At 33.0% G+C, this 22,367-nt stretch overlaps 1 pseudogene; it reads right to left on the minus strand.

Annotated features, from left to right (window-relative positions):
• Positions 1 to 1,017: 1,017 nt before the first annotated feature.
• Positions 1,018 to 2,128, minus strand: LOC148546235 (uncharacterized; annotated as a pseudogene).
• Between the last annotated feature and the right edge of the window lie 20,239 nt (positions 2,129 to 22,367).

Raw genomic sequence — 22,367 nt, forward strand, 5'->3', positions numbered from 1 at the left:
ACTGAGTTGATGCATTCCACTAGGTTCGTCGTAAACACCATCAAATGCCACATGGGGATTCAGTTTAACCAGTTACTGTAAGCCTCGCCATGTTCTCGTAAACGCTGGTAACTCACCTCGTACTCGCAAATCGTCCTCGAATATCCTGCACAATAACAAAAAACAAACAGAAAAAAAGGATGACAAACACTTATTGAAGGTAACTCTGTTAATAACGAACTTCGAATGACTCAATGTTACCTATATTGACGAAAAGTTTTTGCAGGTATAGTGCCTTGAATTTTCTCAGAAAATTTGACTCTATATGCCTGATGCAAAACATGTGAAAAGCTCTAGGAGGTGACAAGCTCCGTTACTACGAGTCACAACATGTTGTTGCAGGTTACTAAGAAAAAAGTGCTACGCATCAGAAGTCTCTCCCTCCACAATAGCAAATGCAATTGGGACGATATTGTTGTTACCATCCTATGAAACTGCCACTAACAGACAACCCTTATACTTTCCGTACAAGTGATTCCCATCCACCTGGACAACTGGCTTACAATGTCTGAATACTCTAATGCAGAGGTAGTAACTCCAGAAGACTCGATGCAATACCTGGATATCAGTTACCAAGTCATCGTCTTGATATGCAAGAATAATCTCAAAATGGATGACAGTTGATGGCTCCTTATGACACATGGCCTCAAACCATATGGGCAAAGCTTCATACGACGCTTTCCAACCTCCAAATATTTTTTCTAATGACTTTTGCTTAGCCAACCATGCTTTTCGATAGCTGATGGTGTAATTAAACTTTGATTGCACTTCTGCAATAACTGATTTTACCTTTAACGAGGGGTCAGCCTCAACCAATGGCTTTATTACTTTTGCAATTGTGTTTGAATCCAGCTTCGAATGATCCTGAGAAATTGTGGCTCTGGTACAAGTGTGACTACCATTATACCTCCTTATAACCCAACAGTACTTTCTGCTGATCATGCTAGCCATGATAAGCTAATCACACCCTGACCCATACTATGTACACTTGGCATAAAATGTCAACGGTTCCGACTTATACACCCGGTAGTCTACACCTCTTCGGATGGTATAATCTTTCATCGCCATAATAACAGTTTTTCTGGAACTGAATTCCATTCCCACGGCAAATTCACCATCTGCGACAATAGGAATTTCTGCCATGACGGCAGCCATACGATAAATATTTAATACACAAATATTTAATAACCGAAATTAAAAGTAAATCATTACTCACTACATCAATATTGATATAAATAAACTTTACATTAGGTTATTATCTTAATCTTAACAAAATAAAAACATAAACACATAAATAAATACTGATTAATAAATACTAATTAATATTTAACTAAATTAATAACTCACTAAAAATATTATTATCTTAATTTTAACTAAATAAACACATAAACAAATGCTAATTGAGTATATTTTTAGATGTCACTTAACTATTTGGTCCATCGATCAATATAAATTATTACAAAGTTCTAATCCTTCTTATAAATATAGGCAATTACGTACCTACACTCATATATTCCGGAAACTCTGGAGCATGCATGGCTTCCAAATCCAAAACTTGCATGAAAGATGGAACCTCAAACGGCACTTCGTTTGCGAGTGCATTTGCCACGTCTGTCACATTTGGAGCCATAGTGTTGTCACCTTGATCTTCATCTCCGTCTGGACCAATAACTTCGTAATTGCTTTCGAACTCTTCCTCATTGTCACTATTGTAATCTTCCCGTACAATATTTCGGTCGGCCTCAGATTGTTCGAATTCAATGTACAGCTCGATGAAGGAGATCTAAGCACGACTTTCAATATACATTGAAAACATCTCTTGCATACTCGCTTTGTCAGTTATATATTTGGTTTGAAATTGAATGAATCCACCAAATACTGGTATGGGATATCTGTATAAAATACATGATAGTTTTCTTGACATCTCATAATCTATCTTCTCACAAATCACACCTTTGAGCTCTTCAAATGAGATTGTGAAGGGAATAACAATATTTAACGGATTTTCACAAGTAAATTTTACTCCTTCAGATGTTTGTACCAAAATTTGACCAAAATAATATACTTTTAAAAGAATTCTATCATCCATTTCTCTTACTCACATACATAAAAACTTCACTATTTTTTTAGTTCATATGAAAGAAGAGAGACATAGCAGCTGAGGGAAGAAGAAGAACAAGCAGAAAAAGAAGGGGAGATATGAGAAGTGGTTTACGAGTTACACACACTTATCTATTACTTGTATAATAGCCGTGGCTCATTCAGCCACACGTCAGTCTCACATTCATTTGAGTTAAAAAAAAACAATAAAACGTAGTAACGCTTAACGCGTTTCTCTATCATCTCAGCTTCCCCCTTTCTCTTCTCTCTTCTTTAGTTGACGCGCCCCTCTTCCGCCCACTACATCTCAAAAAAACCCAAACTCTTTTCTTCCCTTGGTTCTCTCTCGATGGGGTTTGCTGTCCATCTGAGTCGGATCTCCTCTCTAGTGGTGGTTGATGTAGCTCTCTGGATTACGATGTATATGTGGTCGGGTGCGCTCTGCTTGTCTCTGCGCTTTGGGTAGCTGGAGTTTAAAGCACTGGGGTGGTGGTAGGTAAGGGTTTATAAAGATGATATTCCATTTCTGGGAGTGGATTCTGAGAGAAGAGAATAGATGTCTTGATCTCTGAGCGTGGTCATCTCTGTCGCTGTGTCTCTGAAACCCTAGGTTTTCAAATTTGATCTCCACAATCTGGTTTGTATGTTGTTTTCAATGGTTGCTACTTCTTCTTCATTTTTGTTGTTTCATTCAATTTAATGCCAAGGAAACTAACCTAATTTCATTGGTTGCAGCTCAGGTTGTCAAAGTCGAAAATTGAAAAGGCGAGTTGAATATACCCGATTAGCCGATTCGGGTAAGTAGCGTGGGTTGTTGTTCTGTTGTAGCTTATTCATGCTTATTGTGTTACTTGAGTCATGTATTAGGGCAAAGAGCTTAATTTGTATTTGTTCTTATTCTGTTTCTCTAATTCTTTGGTTTTTTATTCTTTGCAAGTGCTTTCGTTTTATTTAATTTAAGTTTTTTATGGATTGGTTATGTCTAAGTGTCATATTGCATTTTTGACCCCGGAAGGAAGGATCTTTGGATTTTTGGCTCAGATTTTGTGTTGATGACCAAAGATAGTTGACTTTCTGATTTTTACAACTGCAGATGTTAGTGGAAAATGGTTGAAATGGCAAAGTCTAAATTGGAGTCGTTTAAATTGGCATTCAGGGAAGGAGAAACTGTTGAGAGCACAAAATGCACTTGAACAAGGTACTCTTTATCCTGTAATTTGGACCGACGTTGTGTGGGAAAAAAAAAAGAAATAATGGTGTCACATGATAAATTCTTTATCCTGAAGATAAAGGTTATCATCGTGTTTTCTAGGATTTATTTGATTGTCTTTCAAATAAATGTGAATTTAGTATTATTTTTTATTGTGATATGTTGGTATATGAAGGTGTTTAAAAGATCAATTGAGGATCCTTGCTAGATTATGATATGAGATTGCAGCACAGTTCTTCTGGACACGAAAATGGGCTCAAAAAGTTTGTAAGTTAAGTTAAATAATTTTTCTTTCTGCCTTTTTTTTCATAGAAATTATGTTTAATTTGTTCCTTTTTTGTGGTTTTAATTTATTATTTGAGATAATATATATTTTAATATACATATTTATTATTGCAAAAATGTAATTAGTCTGAGCAAAATATGAACCCAACTTGCTTAATTAAGAGGCCTGCTTAAAGTAAAAATATAATATGGGAGCTCACAAACTAGATACCTCATGCATCCATCCGAGGGGCCATTTTTGGCAAACTAGACCCTTTTAAGTGTGGTTCAACTCTTTCATCCCTCTTTTTTTATTTTCCAATAATATCTTTTGAAGTCGTTTTAATCATAGATAAAGCTGGTATGGAATCTTGCATCATATTTGCCCTTTTATATTTGAAATTGATTAAGTAAAGAATCTAATTTCCTTTAACTTATGCTAAACATATCCTAGGAAAAATATGACAATACAGTTAAAGAATGCACAAAAGCATTAGATCTGAATCCAGCGTACATTAAAGCTTTAGTAAGAAGAGGAGAAGCTCATGAAAAGCTTGAACATTTTGAAGAAGCCATTGCTGGTAAGTTCAGATCTTATATTAGGGGTTATTATACTTTAAGCAGGACTTGACTTTATTCTCTTTTGCACAGTAAGGGGGTAAGTGTAGTTTCTCAAACTGGAAAGGTGCCACTGTTATGTGGTATTTGCCAACCTAGGGAAAGCCAGTATGAGTATCATTAGGCATTCCTTATTGTTGGATCTTAATGAAGAAGTACATGTTTTGCATACTGATGCCATTCTGATTTTTTTTCTTTTCGCATCATTGAGTTCATTCATACCATAATTTTTTCACTTCACTAATTTTAGTTATTTTTTCAAATATCAATTGACAGATATGAAAAAGATCTTAGAAATTGATCCCTCAAATGATCAAGCTAGGAAGGCCATCAGGCGACTTGAGCCGCTTGCTGTAGAAAATCGGGAAATGATGAAGAGATGATTGGCAAGTTTTTGTTATCATGTTTATCTTGGATTTCAATTATAGTTGCTATTGTATTATGTACTTTGCGTAGAATAGTGCATGGACATTATTTCCTTACATTACCTTGATTCTTCATGCATACATTTATAATTTGTTACCCAATATGATGCTCTTTTCTTTATTTCTTCTTGCTGCTGCAAAACTACCATCAATGATGGAAAAACATCTTGTCTTAATTTCTGTGTATTTATTGGCACATTCATCTAGCTTTTTCGTCCATCCTTAAAATTTATTTGCAATCTTGTGGTTGAAATTGGCTAAGTCCATATGTTTGTTTAGTCAGATGAAACCTTTTTGAAAGAAATTATTTTATCAAAGGAATTTATGGATGCCTTATTATGATATTTCTAAGCATGGGATACCTAGGTGATAGAAAGATATACTATTATTTTAAGTGATGTATGCAACTTTGGGTTTTCAGAGATTGCTTCGTTTTCACTTATGTTGTTGGAGCTCTTGGTGGCTCTCTTTTTGGTTATGTTCTTGGTGTTTTAGGTCTCTTTCTTTTCCTCACCCTTATTTTTCTGTTTAATAGTTCTGTTTTTATTGAATTATCGTCTCTGAATTGTATCTTCTAATTTTCTTTCTTTGTCACGCAAGGGGCCACCTTCAAATGTTGGTTTTTTTTGCCTCTCATTTTGGAATCGATTTTTATGTTGATTTTCTTTGGCCAAGGCACGTTTATTTCTCATGATAGTACAAAGAATTCCAAACTGTATCATTTTCTTTCTTTGCAAAATATAGTCGCCAAATTAATCGTCAATGTTTCTTCAAGAAATGGTTTTGGTATTATTTAGACCGATAATGATAATAATACAACAACTCTATCTTTTTATTCCAAATTGTATATACCTTTAAGGTGAATCATTTTGATCCTGTTTATGTATGTGTAAATTATTTTTTGCCTGTTATTTTTTTGTGTGTTTGTAATAAACCCTCTTTTGATTCAATGCGGTCCAAGAGTTGGAATGGCTCCGTCCCATCAGATTCTAGAGCTGAAAGGTACAATTTTTGGGGATTTCCTTTCTCCTTTCTTGATTTCACGTCTTGAGTGACTAGGATTTCTTATGCTTTCTTTAATATTAATATTGCAAGATAAATTAGGCTTTAAGATCTCAGATGTTCTTATTTATTTGAATTCTTCTGTATAATTTACTTTGGCTTTTCTTTGCTAAAAGATTTAATCTCTAGAATAGAATTATTTTCCTGGTTGGATTAAAAAAAGAATAATATTTTAGAATTTTGATCTTACTTGATGAATAATTTTGGATTAAATTGACTGGTTTTTCATTTGTGATGTGTTAAATGTGTATTTTTTTTGTTGGTGTCCTGCATTTTTTTTTCACACTTTGGTTTGCACTAGAGCTCTCAACTCTTATTATTCTAAAATGATATACTTTTATGCATTTAATTGTAAAAAGCTTATGTGGTAAAAAGTAAGAAATTCTATAAAGGTCAACCCAATGCACTTCTCTCTGTTGCATCTGTAACCATCAAAGATCTCATATGTCTTTTCATCGTCTCCTTTCATATCACTTACTTTTTTATCCTTTACTTTGTTATTATTATTAATTTTTTTAACCTTTGGTTTGTTTTTTTGTGTGTTAATTGGTAGATGGAAAACAACAACGCATTGTTGGAGATTGAGGTGAGTTTCATTATTTCTCAGTTTTGTGTTTTACCCAAAATTTTATTCTGCTTAGATGGGAGCAAATTTTTTATTTAGGAATTCTACATCTCTCTGAGAGTTTTATTTTATTATGTAGATAAATAAAATCTCGTGAGAGTTTGATGTTATTGATTTTTGGTATGGTGTTGTTGGTTGACTCGTGTGCAGTGAGATGATGGATCTTATGAGTTTAGTTTTTTAGTGTTGTTTTTAAATCTTTTTGAGACGTTAGTTTTGTTGTTGGATTTCTTTCTGTTGTGCTGGTTTTGGAGTTAAAACTTGCCCTTATGAGAAAAGAAGTGTCCCTATCCAGCAATAGCAACAGCATCTACTCCTCAATGGGAAGGAGATTAGGAACTCTGACGAGTTAAGAGCGATAGGCGTGAAGAATGACAATTTGCTTGTGATGGTCCGCTCTGGTGTTGGTAGTAGCGGCGGTGGCGCTGCTAGGTATGACTCTTCATTTATATTACTCTGTTGTTATTTTTGTTTTACTTTGTGTTTTTATGGAAAGACAAATTAGATAGAGGTTGCTATGTAATATTATATGTCTATGAAATTTCTGGACAAATTGTAACTGTGGTTGATTGATTGGCTTTTGAGCTGGGTATAGGATTCAGAGAGATGGCCCCCCAACTCTTACCATCTTTCCGAATCCTATAACCAGTTGAGAAGCCAAATAATCCATTTTGAGTTTGTTTCAAATAATTAATAATTTATTGTATTTTGAATTGTCATCAAGTGTATGGAAATAATGAATCATCCACCTATTTTTTGGGTATTTTTTGTTTGTAATGATTTTTCAGCTGTCTTGTAGATGAAGAACTCTCTAAGAAAGTTAAGGTAAACAATATTCCTTTTTTATTATATTTTATATAAACTATATTAAATAATCTTCCTTTTTTATTATGTTTTATATGGGTATGTGTATTTGCGTATTTTGAAAATAATTTTTGAGATTAGAGATACATTTTAAATTTGCATAACAAATTCTTCCTGAATTTGAAGTCTTAATTCTCATATTGGCCAATTCTCATATTTGCCAGATAAATTAGTCTTTAAGATCTGACAAATGTTATTACTTTTTTTAATTTTTTTGTGTAATTGACTTTAGCTTTACTTTGCTTAAGGATTTTATCTTTAAAATAAAAATATTTGATTGCTTAATTTTTTTAAAAAAAAGGAAGAATAATATTTTGGAATACTGAAGTTGATGAATATTTTTGGATAAAATTTACTTTTTTTTTTGTCACATTTGATGTGTTAAACGTGCATTTTTGTTGGTATCATTGCTATTGTTTATTAATTTTATAGGTGTCTTTTTATTTTCTTTTAAATTCATATGAATTTATTGTTATTTTAGTTGTAATCTTTTAGTGTATAGCTATGTTTATTGATCAATTTGTTAAAACTTAATTTTTATTTAATATATATTTCAATCTAACTAATTCATATATTTTGTTAGTTAAAACTATATTTTTAGTTAATATAATATATATTTCAATTTAAATATTTTAAAAAAATGCATTCTCTTACTTTTATTTTTTACTAATTTATAGTATGAGGTATATCTATTTTGTTTTAAATTTGTGTCTTTTTGTATTCTTTTATTTATTTATAAAAAAAATAGAAAGAAATATATGATGTGATAGAACAAATCTCTCTTGGATCCTTTCTCAGAGAAACACTTTACCCCCACCTCCCTCATGTTCTTCACTCCCTATATCATTCCATCAACAATCTTATGGCTCTGACTAATCTCATTTTCCAAGCACAATCTAGGCCTCCATGCATTTTATTTTGCAGAGCTATTCTATTTTTCATATTCTTGCCCCATATCCATTAAACCCTTTTTCATTCTACTTCGTATTGCAGGGTTCACATCCTTTTGAATTAGTAGTCTGGTTTTTGAGTTCTTCTTTCCAGTCTTTGGGTTCCATATTTCTGGATAATTGTACTATAAACCCCGGAAAGGTTATGAATAATAGAGAAGATGGAACTATTGAGCCCTATACTTTTCACCTCTGGCTGCCATAGTTCTGTGGTGCAGCGCTCTCTTCAATCTGATTATGGCGGCGATGAGAGTTTGTTTGGATTGATTTTTGTCATGGTTGTGTTATTTATTTTAATTTCAGTTATGATACTATATTAGGTTTTAATCTTATAATTATTGATGCATTATTTCTTCTTGGATATTGAACTAAATAAATAATTAGTGTTGCTGTTCTGCTTTTTTTTTCACTATTTGCTTCGCACTGGAACTCTTTTAACTCTTATTTTTTTTTAATTCTTAGGTGTTTCATTTTTATGCATTTAATTTTAAAAAATTTTGTCGTAAAAAGTGGGAAGTTGTATAAAATTCCATCTGGTGCAATTCCAGTGATTTTTTTGTTATTTATCTTGAGTATTTATTTTGTGAATGCATATTTTGTTGGCCTGTTTTTTGAAATAAGATTAGTAAGTGCTTCTCTTTTTTTTTGTATTATTCTATAGTGCTTGAATTGTACTTGAGTTATTCACATATTCATTTTTCTGAATTCTTGCACAAAAAAGAATTGAGAGTCAAATTTACCTTTGTGCCTTTATTTTTTCCTTGGGTGTTGTTAGTAACTAAACTTCATTTGTATAATAAGCACTATGGTTGTGAATGTGATAATCTACATAATCTTATTTATATATAAGTGTACACCACTTGAGTTTTATTTAGAAGTTATTTTAAATTCTTTTTTAATTGTTGCTCCCCCTTCTTCAATTGTCAAACAGCTTTTAGCTTGGAAAAATAAAAGCTTCTTGATGAAGTTAAGTCAAATAATAATAATACTATTATTACATTTTAATAATTTACATTTGACTCACAAGAACATCTCTCAGAATCATAAATTTCAAACAATTGGACTTGGTATGTTTGGAAGGCTATATCATCGTATAACAAAATGAATGTTATATTTATGTATATCATGGAAGTGATGTTCACTTTCCCATATCAGCAGCTTTTGTACTTCTTCCTTGTGTTACTCTACATCTCTAATCCTTATTTCAGTGTTAATGGTACTTTTCTTGTGGCAGGTTGGGCATTTACTGATTCTGTTCTACATAGATTGGTACCTCTTTGGGTGGGTACTAGAGGATTATAATTTACTTGAGATTACATTCTACAGGGCCTAGAGGCTAATACAAATTTGGTACGTTATTTATCTTAATACTATAACTTCGGATAGGTCAAGCTGAAAAATGTAGTCAATATTCTCCATGTAGTCAATATTCCTGTTCTCTTGAATCTTAGATTGGATTTTCATATCAGATTATGGTTCCAAATTGTGTGTGTGTTGCTATTTTATGATACAAAATTATGTGTTTGTCTATAGCTTTGCTTTGCTTAAAAATTTTATTTTTATAATAAAAATATTTTATTTCTTGATTTAAAAAAAAGGAAGAATAATATTTTAGAATTCTGAACTTATTTGATGAATAGTTTTGAAATATTTTAGAGTTGTCACTTAGATGATGATCAAATGAAGATGTTTGCTTATGAAAAATGATGCTTTTAGTTTTATGGGCTAAAGTGATTTGTGATAGTATATATATAATAGATTACGGTTATTGAGATATTTGTAAGTTTATTCTGTTTCATATTTACTCTCTGAGCTTGAGATCAAGATTTAATATATATATATATATATATATATATATATATATTTATAGTTTTTAGGCAGTTAAGTATAATAAAAAGTAGTAGAATATAGCTGCTGATTCAGTCTTTTATTAATGGTAAAACATATTGGTTTCGGATGATTGTCATTATACATGTAAATCCCTCCAGTTTATTTATTCTATTATTTTTCTCATTATACAATGATTCAATCAAAATGACAGGATGCCAAATTCATTAATTGAATGTTTATATTTTGTTTCATTATTTTTTTACTTTTCATGAGTTCAGTTTTTTTATTGTTTCATTGTGTGGAAAACTATAAATGCATATGTATTTAATGTTTGGCTATTTGTAGTTTATCTTTTGTTTTGTAGTTAGAGGTTCTTTAATTTTGGAAAAAAATTTTTGATTTCAATTACAATAAAAGAGTGATATGTGGTATATTTTGGTTTAAAAATTAGTAATATATAATCGAATATATAATAGATAGATTCTATTTTTAAAGTGATCAAAGGTTTATTTCTCTCCTAATATATTCATGTATAATATTTAATTTGCATTAATAGTTTCAAAAATATATATTTTATTTATTTTGTAATCATTTACATATATGCTTACTTAGAAAATGATTTATATATAGTTTTCAACTTTAAAGCTCTAAAATAGCACAAAGTATGTTTTTTGTTGAAGAAAAATTTTCGCATTTAACTATATTTTGTATGTGCTTATCCGTGACTGTTATTTCATTTAATGTGTATAAATTATACATTTTCTTTTCTTGGTCGGTGATACCAAATTTGATACAAATTGTCTTGTGTATTTTTAGGGTTGCAAGATACAAGTTACTATTCGCAGGCCTATGATTCATACGTTCAAGAACTTTTGTCCGAGGTCAAGTATATGTGTTGAAACTCTTCTTTATTGTTCCAAATCAAGGATCTTATAGGCCAATAAGTACCAGTTCAAATCTTTGATTCCATAGTTTAGGTTAACTATTACATACAAATAGAAATTTATCTCTGTAGTTGCATTACTGCTTAATAATAGGGTTTTTTCTTATATTTTGATTTTGTGATTTCGAATAACTATTTGTATGGATATTAAGCCGCCTGCATAATTATATTTACTCATATTACCTTTTTTTTGAAACTATTAAAGTTATTAATTTTTTGATTTACCTGTTTCGTTTTGGAAAATGATTCGTTGTGTCATAAGTTGATCCACTAACATTCATGATTATTTTGAAAATTTAAATAATGGTTGAAAATTAACAAAGAAAATAAAGAAAGAGTATTTGTCAATTATCATCACCTCTTAAGAATTTATGCTTTTTAAATCTTGATATAGAGCTAGACTAGGAGGCTATTAGAAATGTCTATTTTTTACACAAAAATGTATTCTTGATTTTTTGTAATTGTTTCTTTAGTTGACTTCTTTTATTTTAGTACTATTTTACAACTCTATGTTGCTTCAATTTTATGTCTTTTTGGATAGGATAGATATTTTTAGTGGTAGTATAAGGTTACATAATTTATAGAATCTGATAAGTTGGAAAAAATTTAGAGGCACATTAGGAACTATTTTTAAAATACTACCTCTTTAGTTTTCAAATGGTATATTAAAAATAGACCATATTTTGTGTATTTGGAGTATTCATTCAAGCGTCACTTTCATAATGTCCTCTATAGTGAGCTCTCTCTCATTTAAGTTATCATTTAAGTTAGGATTTAGATTAAAAGGTAGTGGTTGAGAGATTTGTAGGAACGAGTTGAAATTGGATAAAAGAAGCCTTGCACTTATCTCACTATTTCTTTCTTTCGTCTTAGAAAATAACAAGTTTGATGAGAGATTTCAGACATCCATTCTTTTTCTTTTTCTTTTTCTTCAATCAGCAAATAAACAAAATCAAAGGCTAAAATAGTAGTTCAGACCCCTATTAGCATTGAAATTTGATAACTTATATTTTTGTAAAATAAATGTTTTATCTAATAAATAAATTATTTTAACACAATAAATCAAAGAAATTTTTTTATATACATAAATTGTATTGGTTATGGTTCTTAATCATATTTATCTTCTGAACTGTGTTGTTTATATTTTAAATTATATTTATTGTTACATAATTTATGAAGTTGAATAACATACAATGTACTGTGAGGCAGGATCTCTATAGCCTCATCAAATTGTATGCTGACATTCAAAGTGAATGTTTTGAAAAGCAAGAATAGAAAGAATGAGTATAAACTTGGTCGTAATTGAAAAAGTAGAAGCAAACTATGAGAAATTAAGAAAGGATCTTTATGTATTTTGAGTAGTGATAAAATAAATATATCTTTTATCTTTAATTAAAAATTGAACAATAAAAATACTTTTACTAATGTAAAAAGTGACAATCCAAAACCTTTGAAAAAAAAAGCCAAAACAAACAAACAAAAATTTTCAACCCATGCGTCACACAGGTCTTTTGCTAGTATATATATATATATATATACAAATCGGACCCAGCGATTACTTTTAACTGATTCAAAAAAATTATACAATAATCAACCCGTACCGTCCGATTTGATTTTCGCAAAATAAAAAAATTGATATATATATAGAAATCAGACAGTCCGATTAGCTAAGTCAAAATTTAAATTCTCGTTCCCACGGAAATCGAACCGTCCAATTGGTTGACAAATTTTTTAAACAAAGAAATCATTGGGTCCAATTTCTTCCTTTATTGTGTCAGCTAAAAGCTGTCCCACACTAAAGTCTAACACCCATATAATCCATATCCACGCACAACACACAAACTCTTGCAATATCAAAAAAATGAGCCAATAATTCAAAGCACAGCACATCATAAGCACAAGTGTATGTTTAAAGTAATCAAATTCAGAAAGCAAGATTTAAAAATCTAACCTCACTAACTGAGGCAAATAAGATGCAAATTTGAAGAGAAAATCTTCAAAGTACAGCTAAATCCACAAAATTCATAGAAACGAAATACCGAAAAGGAAAAATGAAGAAGGAGGCAGAGAAAAATGTCGAAATGCAAAAAGAAGAGTAAATTGAGAGGAGGAGGAGGAGGAGATAAATCTAAAAGAAGAGAAATTACTGACCAGAGCATGGGATTCGTAAAAGGAGGGACAAAGGAAACTGATGATGCGAGAAAATTGGGGGGCGCGAGAGGGAGAGAGCGACGAGGTGAATGCCGCAATTTATAGCTATTAGCTAATTGCTTCTCATGAGAGACTGAGTCATGCGCTTCCATGCGTACTGCATGTCTCTGAGTTTTTTTTTTTGAACTTGGGTAGGGACGGACAGACCCGACCTAGGAGACCACTATTCCAGATTCGAACTGATTCCCTTCTGCCCACTCCTTCCCTAAACGAAACCCCTAGTTCTACAACAACCACCGTCACTTTGTGAACATAATAAGACAACTAGACACTGGCCGGAGGCAACGAGGGACGCCAGGATGGGAATCACGGAGACAAGCTTCCCCTATTGGCGACGGTCGCGGTAGCAGAACTAGGTGACGGCGGCTCCGACAAAACCAGCACCGACGAGAAAAAGAAAGGCAAGGATCGGAGTTGATGCAGAAGTAGCCGGTGTTGATGTAGAAGCAACCTGATCCTAACGAAGAAGACCACTAACACTTGACGGGAGAGGCTGAAACCAACCGCAATCTCTTCTTCTATATGCACACAGTGGCAGCCTTCAAAGTTGACGACGTGAAGACAACTACTAGCTACTTTTAAACCTAGGAAAGCTTCAAACTTCTTTAATTCTAGAGAAGAGACGGCAGATGGCCCAATAATTTAAGTTGATGGAAGACAAATATAAATATATTAAGAACAAGAAATATAATTTTGAATGATTTTGTTAAAAGCATGTAATTTTAAATTTGATATCAAACCTAATAAGGGTGTAATCAAGCGGGGTTAATCTAAGTTTAAGAAAAAAAATTATTCAAACTGATTAAAATGTTATTGAATGAGATTAATTTTAATGGTTGTTAGAATTAAAATTGGATCGATTAATCTAAGTATTCAAATAACTTTTTTGGTATTAGAAAAAGAAAAATAAAAATAAAAAATAGTGTCACTACTTACTACGAAGAGAGAAATTAAGCACAATATAAACATTTACAAAATAAATTAGATAACATAATCATCATAATAATTTAAGCACAATATCTATATATATTATAATTTTTTAAAAAAATTTACACACCTATTTGAATAATTTGATTAATTTAAGTTGAATAATTATGAATTTGATATTTATTATGTTTGAGATTAAATTTTATTGGATTTCATTCTATTAAACCTGATTATCTAATAAATATCATAATTGAATTAATTATATTTCATCGTTCAAACTCATTTTTTTCTCCAAATTTTGATAAAAATAATAACTTGAGATTTAAATTTATTTAAAGATAATAAAATTAAGAGTTATTACTCTATAAAATGTTTGGGATGGAGAATATTAGTAGAGGACAATTATCTAAATTAAAATTCAAATGACATACATAAGGCACTAAAGAGTAGTAATTGTCAAATAAAAATGTTATTAATAAAAATAAATAGCTATTTTTATCTATTAAAGATTTGATTATGCTAGGGAGCCAAGAGGGAGTCCAGCAAAAAACCTGCCAACTTCTCTTGGGTCGGGTCCCTGATGCCCACCTCACTTCAGCAACATCCTAAAATTCATCCAGGTAAACAAAAATCACCCTAACCAAACCTTCTCCTCTCCTTTCACCGTTTTACCGCAGCAAAATTTGAAAACCATCCACGGCCGCGCCAGAGTACAAGGATCATCGGGTAAACTTCTCCTCCGCCTTCATCGGACGCCGCGCCTCCGTCCACCACGTGCGGGCAACAGTCGACCTCTGTAGACCGCTTGAGAACACTGCGACGCTCCCATCTCCTCGACGTGCTTCTTCGCACATTAATCGGAGCTTCCACAATCTCGGCCACGGCGACGTCGTTCCACCCAGGTGCGAGGAACAAGGTGTTTCTCCTTCTCATCTAGAGCGTGCCGCTGCTGCTACATCTCGGTGTTGGCAGTGCCGTTGAAGTCTCCCTGCTCTACTCCGCTGAACGCAGTAGGACGTCCCTTGCTCCAGCCTCGAATTCACCCTTCACATACTAATTGGTAAGTATTTAATAGTTGGTTTTGATTGATGTAGGGTTTTACTTTGATTTGGGTATAATTAGGGAATTGTTAGATGTTGCTTCTGATTTCATCTGCATATTTTTATAAAAGGATTTGGACATGGTATTGTTATGTTTCTTGTGATTTTTTGTGTTCCTTAAAGATGCTACAAGTTCGATCATGCTTTTGAAAAATAAGAATCTTGAGTGAATTAGTTCTCAAGTATTCCCTGTCACTCTTTGTTTATTGTGCTATCTGATTCACCCAGTGATTAGGTTAACATAGGATACATTAATTTCCTCTCTAAGTCTATGTAGCTTTCTTATTTGCAAGGTATGTGTGGCTAGTAAGTAGGTGCATTGTTCTTTTTCTAATTGTTCAACAAAAGCGCCTTACTGATGTTGGCGGGGTGTTTTTTTTTTAATTAAAGATAAAATAATTGGTGTGGTTATTGATCAACTATGTGCACTCTTACATGGGTAGTTAGTTCAGGTTATGGTTTTGTACTTCTTAGCAAACTTTATATTCAACTCTCTCACACAATTGGAAGAATTCAACAGCATTTGTAGCATCGACCACTTGGAATGATAAACATTAATATAAAAGGCAGAAAGTGCAAAGGATCATACACTTCTTACGTTTCTTTTATGAATCAAAATGAAATAATAAGCATTGAAGTAAGTTTCAGAAATTAAACATATTCGTAAGTTGAAAGTTTTTCCTTGAGGTACAATGAGTGTTGGAGTTTCTTGAGTTGCTCCACACACTTGTTGCCATGCTTTCAAAAATGCCTTCAAACATTGCCAATTAGTTAGAATTATAAAAAGAAAAAAGATGAAAAAAAATAATGAAATAAAAAAAAGAAGAAAGAAGCAAAAGGTTCAAATAATATTATTTATATATTAATATATAAATTAAAAACATATACTTGTGAATCATCGGTTTGACCATTTTCTAAAGCACCATAGTCAACAACATTGAAGCTAGTGTTTACACCACTATAAATTCTTCGAGTGAAAAAGTATGGTAAATAAAACATGAATGTTAAAAGCAGGACAAAGATTTAGCTTTTCATTTTTGAGGCAGGGGAGAAAATCTAAGATGGTTCTATATGGCTAAGTGTATCTTGTGAATGAAGTGTATAAAAGTTGAGAATTTATAATAAGATGAAAACTAAGTCACAATATTCACATATCTATTATTTTTTTAATTTTTTAATGGTGAAAAATTGCTACTAAAATTCTTTTTTATCCGATTATATGAAGAATTAATTTGCAATAAAAAATAATTCCATTTTCTTACTAATAGATTCTCTAATTTTAGTTTAGTATCATACTGCATATAAAGATAAATTATATACATTATGGATACTTAAAAGCTTTGTTAGAAGAAAATATTTCACCCAACACACAAAAAGAAAATCCATTACAGAGATTATTTATATTATTTCCTTTAGGTTTAAGATCCGTAACGATAGATGCAATATATTTTTCTAATTAGATCCTTGTCATAGGATTTAGTTACAAATTGAACATATTCGTAGGTTGAGATTAGTTTTTATCTGAGTTCTTCAATAGATTTTCTATTATGATAACTACTTTTCTATTTACCATTTCCATGGCCATATTCTGATTTATTAATCATTACCTTTCCCATTCTTTTTTTTTTAAACCAAATCCAACTTACACTTTAATGTTTTTGATGAGTAAATAGCAAATAATGGATGATACTTGGTTAGTGTTGAATAAAGGGTGTTGATTGATGTAGGGTTTGAGTAGCATTGATCCGACTTGTTGGATGTTGCTTCTGATTTGGGTATAATTAAAGAATGGATAGATGTTTGTTGAGTTAAGAAATTAACTAAATTAATTAATGATGACAAACACTATTTTATTGGGCAAATTAACTAATTAGTGTTGATTATTTTTTATTAAATGTTGCAGGCCAAAATTCATTGTTGCAGCAACCCAATAGGATGAAAATAAAACCAATGCTAATGGGTTGTACAAACAAAGAAAGCCCAAAGAAATCAAACCAAAGAAATCAATGGGCTGAATGAAAAGAACCGATCCAAGCCCGATAGCAAGCAAATCCCTCCAATTTGCTTTCACCAAAAGCAACGTTCACCTTTTTCCCTCTTGGTCAGAAATCAGAGAAGTAAGAGAGAGCTTAGTTCCTAAGCTATTCACCAAAGAAGCAAGAAAAAGAAGGTTTAGCAAAAAGGTTGAAGTCTAATCACCCACATCAAACTGTATCAAGAGAAGTCAGAAGCTAATGGTGATTTATTTCCTTCTACATGCATCTCATTTTCTTCTCTTCAACTTTAACTCTCTGTCACTCCAATTGGGTTACATGGAAAAGTTGATCTCTATTTAACACTATTGTGAATCTATGGTCAAAATTGTGTCTTGGGGACCAAGTAGTGTTTCAATGGCCAAGATCTGGATTTACCATTGAAAATATTTGTTTCTGCTATCCTGTGACTTTCGGTCAACAAGAGAAGGTCAGAACCAAAATTCCTAATTTGAGAATTAACTGAAAAAAGGTGATGTAGTGAGTTGGTGAAGCACACAACTTGAGGGTTGACCTAGGAGAGAACAACTCAGCAACATGCAAGGAGATACAAAAGAAGATTTCTCATCATTCAGAACCCAAGGAGAGATAACCAGTGTTTTGAGGTGTATGTTCTGAGAAGAGTTCTCTGAAGAAGTTCATCAACTTGGACAATGCTTCCTAGTCAAAGGAGCATTCCGCCAGAATGAGGAACTGAATCAGAGGCAAGCAAATCTGGTTTATAACATAGCAAAGAGGCTGTTGAAGCATCAATCTCCTTCATGTTTCACAGATTGTAATTTTCTTTTTAATCTTTATCTTTCTATAATTTCTTGAGGTAAAAGGTTGAATGAGAGAGTCATTGAAAGAGCCTAAGAGTGGAAAGAGGCAGAGAGATACACATGAGTGAAAAGTCTAAAGTGATTTCAGATTTCTTTAGGTTGATTATGTATCTTGTATCTTGTACCAGTGAGATACCCCTTTCTTAGTTGGGTGAGCACTAAGAGTGAATAGTTAGGTATTAGCATAACCAAGTCAAGTTAGGTTAGAACTTGAGAGTGAAAGGATTGTGTCAATCCTGTGGAATTGGTGTATGTAATACTTTAACTATAGTGAAAATTTCACCACTGTTGTGGTGGAGACTAGATGTAGGTTGCATTGCACAAGGCAACTGAACCAGGATACATGATGGTGTCAACTTTTCTCTTCCCTGCTCTGTTCTGTTTTCTGATATTCATGAGACAAAAATAAATTGTCTCATAAATTTTCCACTGCTGAGTTCAAATAGATTCAGATTGAAAGTCTGCTTTAAAAAGGGTTATTTTAGTAACTTAAAAGAAGGTCATAGATTCAACCCCCCTTCTCTAAGCCTTCTACAACCTTCAATTGCTATCAAGAGCCTTGGTCTCAAGAATTAAGCTTCACCTCTTGGAGCAAAGGTCCAATGGCGAACAACTTGGGCATAACCACAGTTACATACACTCTAACTGAAGGCCAGTCAAACAATAGGCCTCCCTTCTTCAACAGAAAGAACTATGCCTACTGGAAAGAGAGGATGAGGATCTTCATTCAATCCATTGACTACAACATATGGAAGATTGTTGTAAGCGGTCCCAAGTCCAACAAAAATAAGTGCTGATGGAGTTGTGACTCCAAAAGAAGAAGCTGAATGGAATGATGACGACAAGAAGAAAATGGAGCTGAATGCTAAAGCCATCAACCTTCTTCACTATGCTATCAGCTTTGAAGAGTATCGAAAGGTGTCTAGATGCAAGACAACCAAAGAAATCTGGGAAAAACTCCAGGTTACACATGAAGGCACTAAACAAGTCAAAGAAACGAGGATTGATATGCTGTGAAAAGAGTACGAGATGTTTAATATGAAGGATGGAGAAAGCATTGATGAAGTGTTTGAGAGATTCTCAATCATAATCAACAACGTTGATGCTATGGGTACAAACTACTCAGAACAAATCCTAGTGAGAAAACTCCTTAGAAGCCTCACAAAGGAATGGGAAACCACTGCCACTGTCCTAGCCGAGAGCAATAACCTAAGCCCTATAACCTATGATGAGCTGAGAGGAAAACTCCTTGCTTATGAAGCCACACGCACAAACCCAGACTCAAAGAAAAAGGGAATAGCCCTCAAGTCAAAAATAGAAGTAAAAGAGAGTGAGTCTAGTGATGATATTTCAGATGATGAAATTATGTTTTTTGTTAGGAGACTTAGAAGGATGATGAAGAACAAAGGCAAGTACAAGGGTTCAAGCTCAAAGGAATGCAAGAAGGCTGGACATTTTAAGCTCAACTGTCCGAAGCTCAAGAAGGACAAAGGGAAGAAAGAAAAGAAGAGAGTGCTCATGACATCTTAGGAGGAACTTGAGAATTACTCGAATGAGGAAGAAGATTCTGAAGGTAAAGATAAAATCTGCTTCATGGCTGGTAATGATCAAATTGATGAGGTAAATTATTATGACTTGTTCATAGATGATTTACATGATATAATTGATGATCTTACACTAAATTCCTCAAAACTGTTGGATAAGTACACTAAATTCAAATCTAAAAGAGATATGTTGCAAGCTGAAAATGATTTTTTGAGAAAAAAGGTGAATGAACTGAATGTGCTTTGGATATTATTGAAGAAAACAGATTTTTAAAATCTGAACTTGAAAAATTAAAGGGAAAGTACATTGTGGATCCTTCTCAAGAGCTTATTGCTGAAAACGAAAGATTAAATGAAATGATTAAGAGGCTGAATGGTGATTTAGCAAAATTTGCTCAAAGTTCTAGTAACTTGGACAAATTACTTGCAAGTCAAAGACAATTATTTGAAAAATCTGGTTTAGGTTATGTGACCAAGGAAAGTACAGTTTTTAATGATTCCTCTATGAAATTTGTGGCTTCTTCATCAAAAATCAAATCCAATCCAACAAACCTGGTCTTGGATATGCTCCCACACATGAGGAGGAATTTGATGAATTTTACACTAGTGAAAATGAGCCATCATAAAAAACCGAACCTACATCAAATAGGTCAAGCTTGGGATACATTTCAAATAATGAGGCTGCTTTCAAAAATTCACCATTTTACAACAAAACTTCTCATTCGAAAAGTCCAAAAGATTTCAAAAATTCTGGTTGAAATGATTTTGAAAAGAGGAATAATTATAACAAAAAAATAGTTTGTCAAAAGAAAAGCACATCTTCCAAAAACCAGAAAATTTCAATCATTTAATCATTTCCAGCATAATAAATCACCTCAATTTCAGCAATATGCATCAGAAAATCATTGTTTTAACTACAAAAAATTTGGTCACTCATATTCACAATGCTTCATTGAAAAAAGAATTGTAGGGAACCAAATTTACAATGTTGTGTGTGATTTCAATGCACTTGGGCAACCAAGATGGATTAACTTCAAAGGATCCAAATTAATTTGGATACCTAAGGTTACTTGAAGTTTTTATTGCAGATTTGCCTAGCATCCAAGAACAAAAGGGACATGTGGTACTTGGATAGTGGATGCTCAAGGCACATGACTGGAAAGTCAACTTTTTTCATCAAACTAAACAACTATGATGAAGGTTTTGTGACCTTTGGAGATGATGGAAAAGGTAAAATAGTTGTTGTTAGAAAAGTAGGTAATAATCATTCTACCTACATTGATGATGTCTTTTTAGTAAATGGGTTGAGGCATAATCTTTTGAGTATAAGTCAATTGTGTGACTTAAGGTTATTTAGTAATGGTGCATAGAAATTGTGATTACACTTTGATTATGTAAAATTCATCGCTCTTTCTTTCCCTGGTAATGGCGCCAAAAAAAAAAACATGATGCCAATACCATGGTTCACAACTTCGCACAACTAACCAGCAAGTGCACTGGGTCGTCCAAGTAATACCATACGTGAGTAAGGGTCGAATCCCATGGAGATTGTTAGTATGAAGCAAGCTATGGTCACCTTGTAAATCTCAGTCAAGCGGATATAAAATAGTAATGGGGTTTTCGAAATTAATTAATAAAATAGGGATAGAAATACTTATGTAAATCATTGGTGAGAATTTCAGATAAGCGAATAGAGATGCTTTCGTTCCTCTGAACCTTAGCTTTCCTGCTATCTTCATCCAATCAGTCTTACTCCTTTCCATGGCTGGCTTTATACAAGGGCATCACCGTTGTCAGTGGCTACATCCCCTCCTCTCAGTGAAAATGGTCAACGCACTCTGTCACGGCACGGGTATTCATCTGTCGGTTCTCGATCATGCTGGAATAGGATTCACCCTCCTTTTGCGTCTGTCACTAACGCCCAGCACTCGTGAGTTTGAAGCTCGTAACAGTCATTCAATCATTGAATCCTACTCGAAATACCACAGACAAGGTTTAGACCTTCCAGATTCTCTTGAATGCCGCCATCATTCTAGCTTACACCACGAAGATTCCGATTAAGAGATCTAAGAGATACTCATTCAATCTAATGTAGAACGGAAGTGGTTGTCAGGCACGCATTCATAGGGAATGATGATGATTGTCACGTTCATCACATTCAGGTTGAAGTGCAAATGAATATCTTAGAAGCAAAATAAGATGAATTGAATCGAAAACAATAGTACTTTACATTAATCTTTGAGGAACAGCAGAGCTCCACACCTTAATCTATGGAGTGTAGAAACTCTACCGTTGAAAATACATAAGTGATAATGGAGTTCATTGGTCTCGGCCCCAGAGGGGAACCGGAGTAACCAAGACTACTATGATCCGAAGATAAAACTCAGGATGTCAAATACAATAGTGAAATGTCCTATTTATAATAAACTAGCTACTAGGGTTTACAAAAGTAAGTAATTGATGCATAAATCCACTTCCGGGACCCACTTGGTGTGTGCTTGGGCTGAGCTTTGAGTGTTGCACGTGTAGAGGTCCTTCTTGGAGTTGAACGCCAGCTTTTGTGCCAGTTTGGGCGTTCAACTCTGGTTTTGGATCCTTTTCTGGCGCTGGACGCCAGAATTGGGCAGAGAGCTGGCGTTGAACGCCAATTTGCATCGTCTAAACTTGGGCAAAGTATGGACTATTATATATTGCTGGAAAGCCCTGGATGTCTACTTTTCAACGCAATTGGAAGCGCACCATTTTGAGTTCTGTAGCTCTAGAAAATCCATTTTGAGTGCAGGGAGGTCAGAATCCAACAG

This window comes from Arachis ipaensis, chromosome B9 (assembly GCF_059453495.1).
Source record: "Arachis ipaensis isolate K30076 ecotype BB chromosome B9, ASM5945349v1, whole genome shotgun sequence".
NCBI lineage: Eukaryota > Viridiplantae > Streptophyta > Magnoliopsida > Fabales > Fabaceae > Arachis > Arachis ipaensis.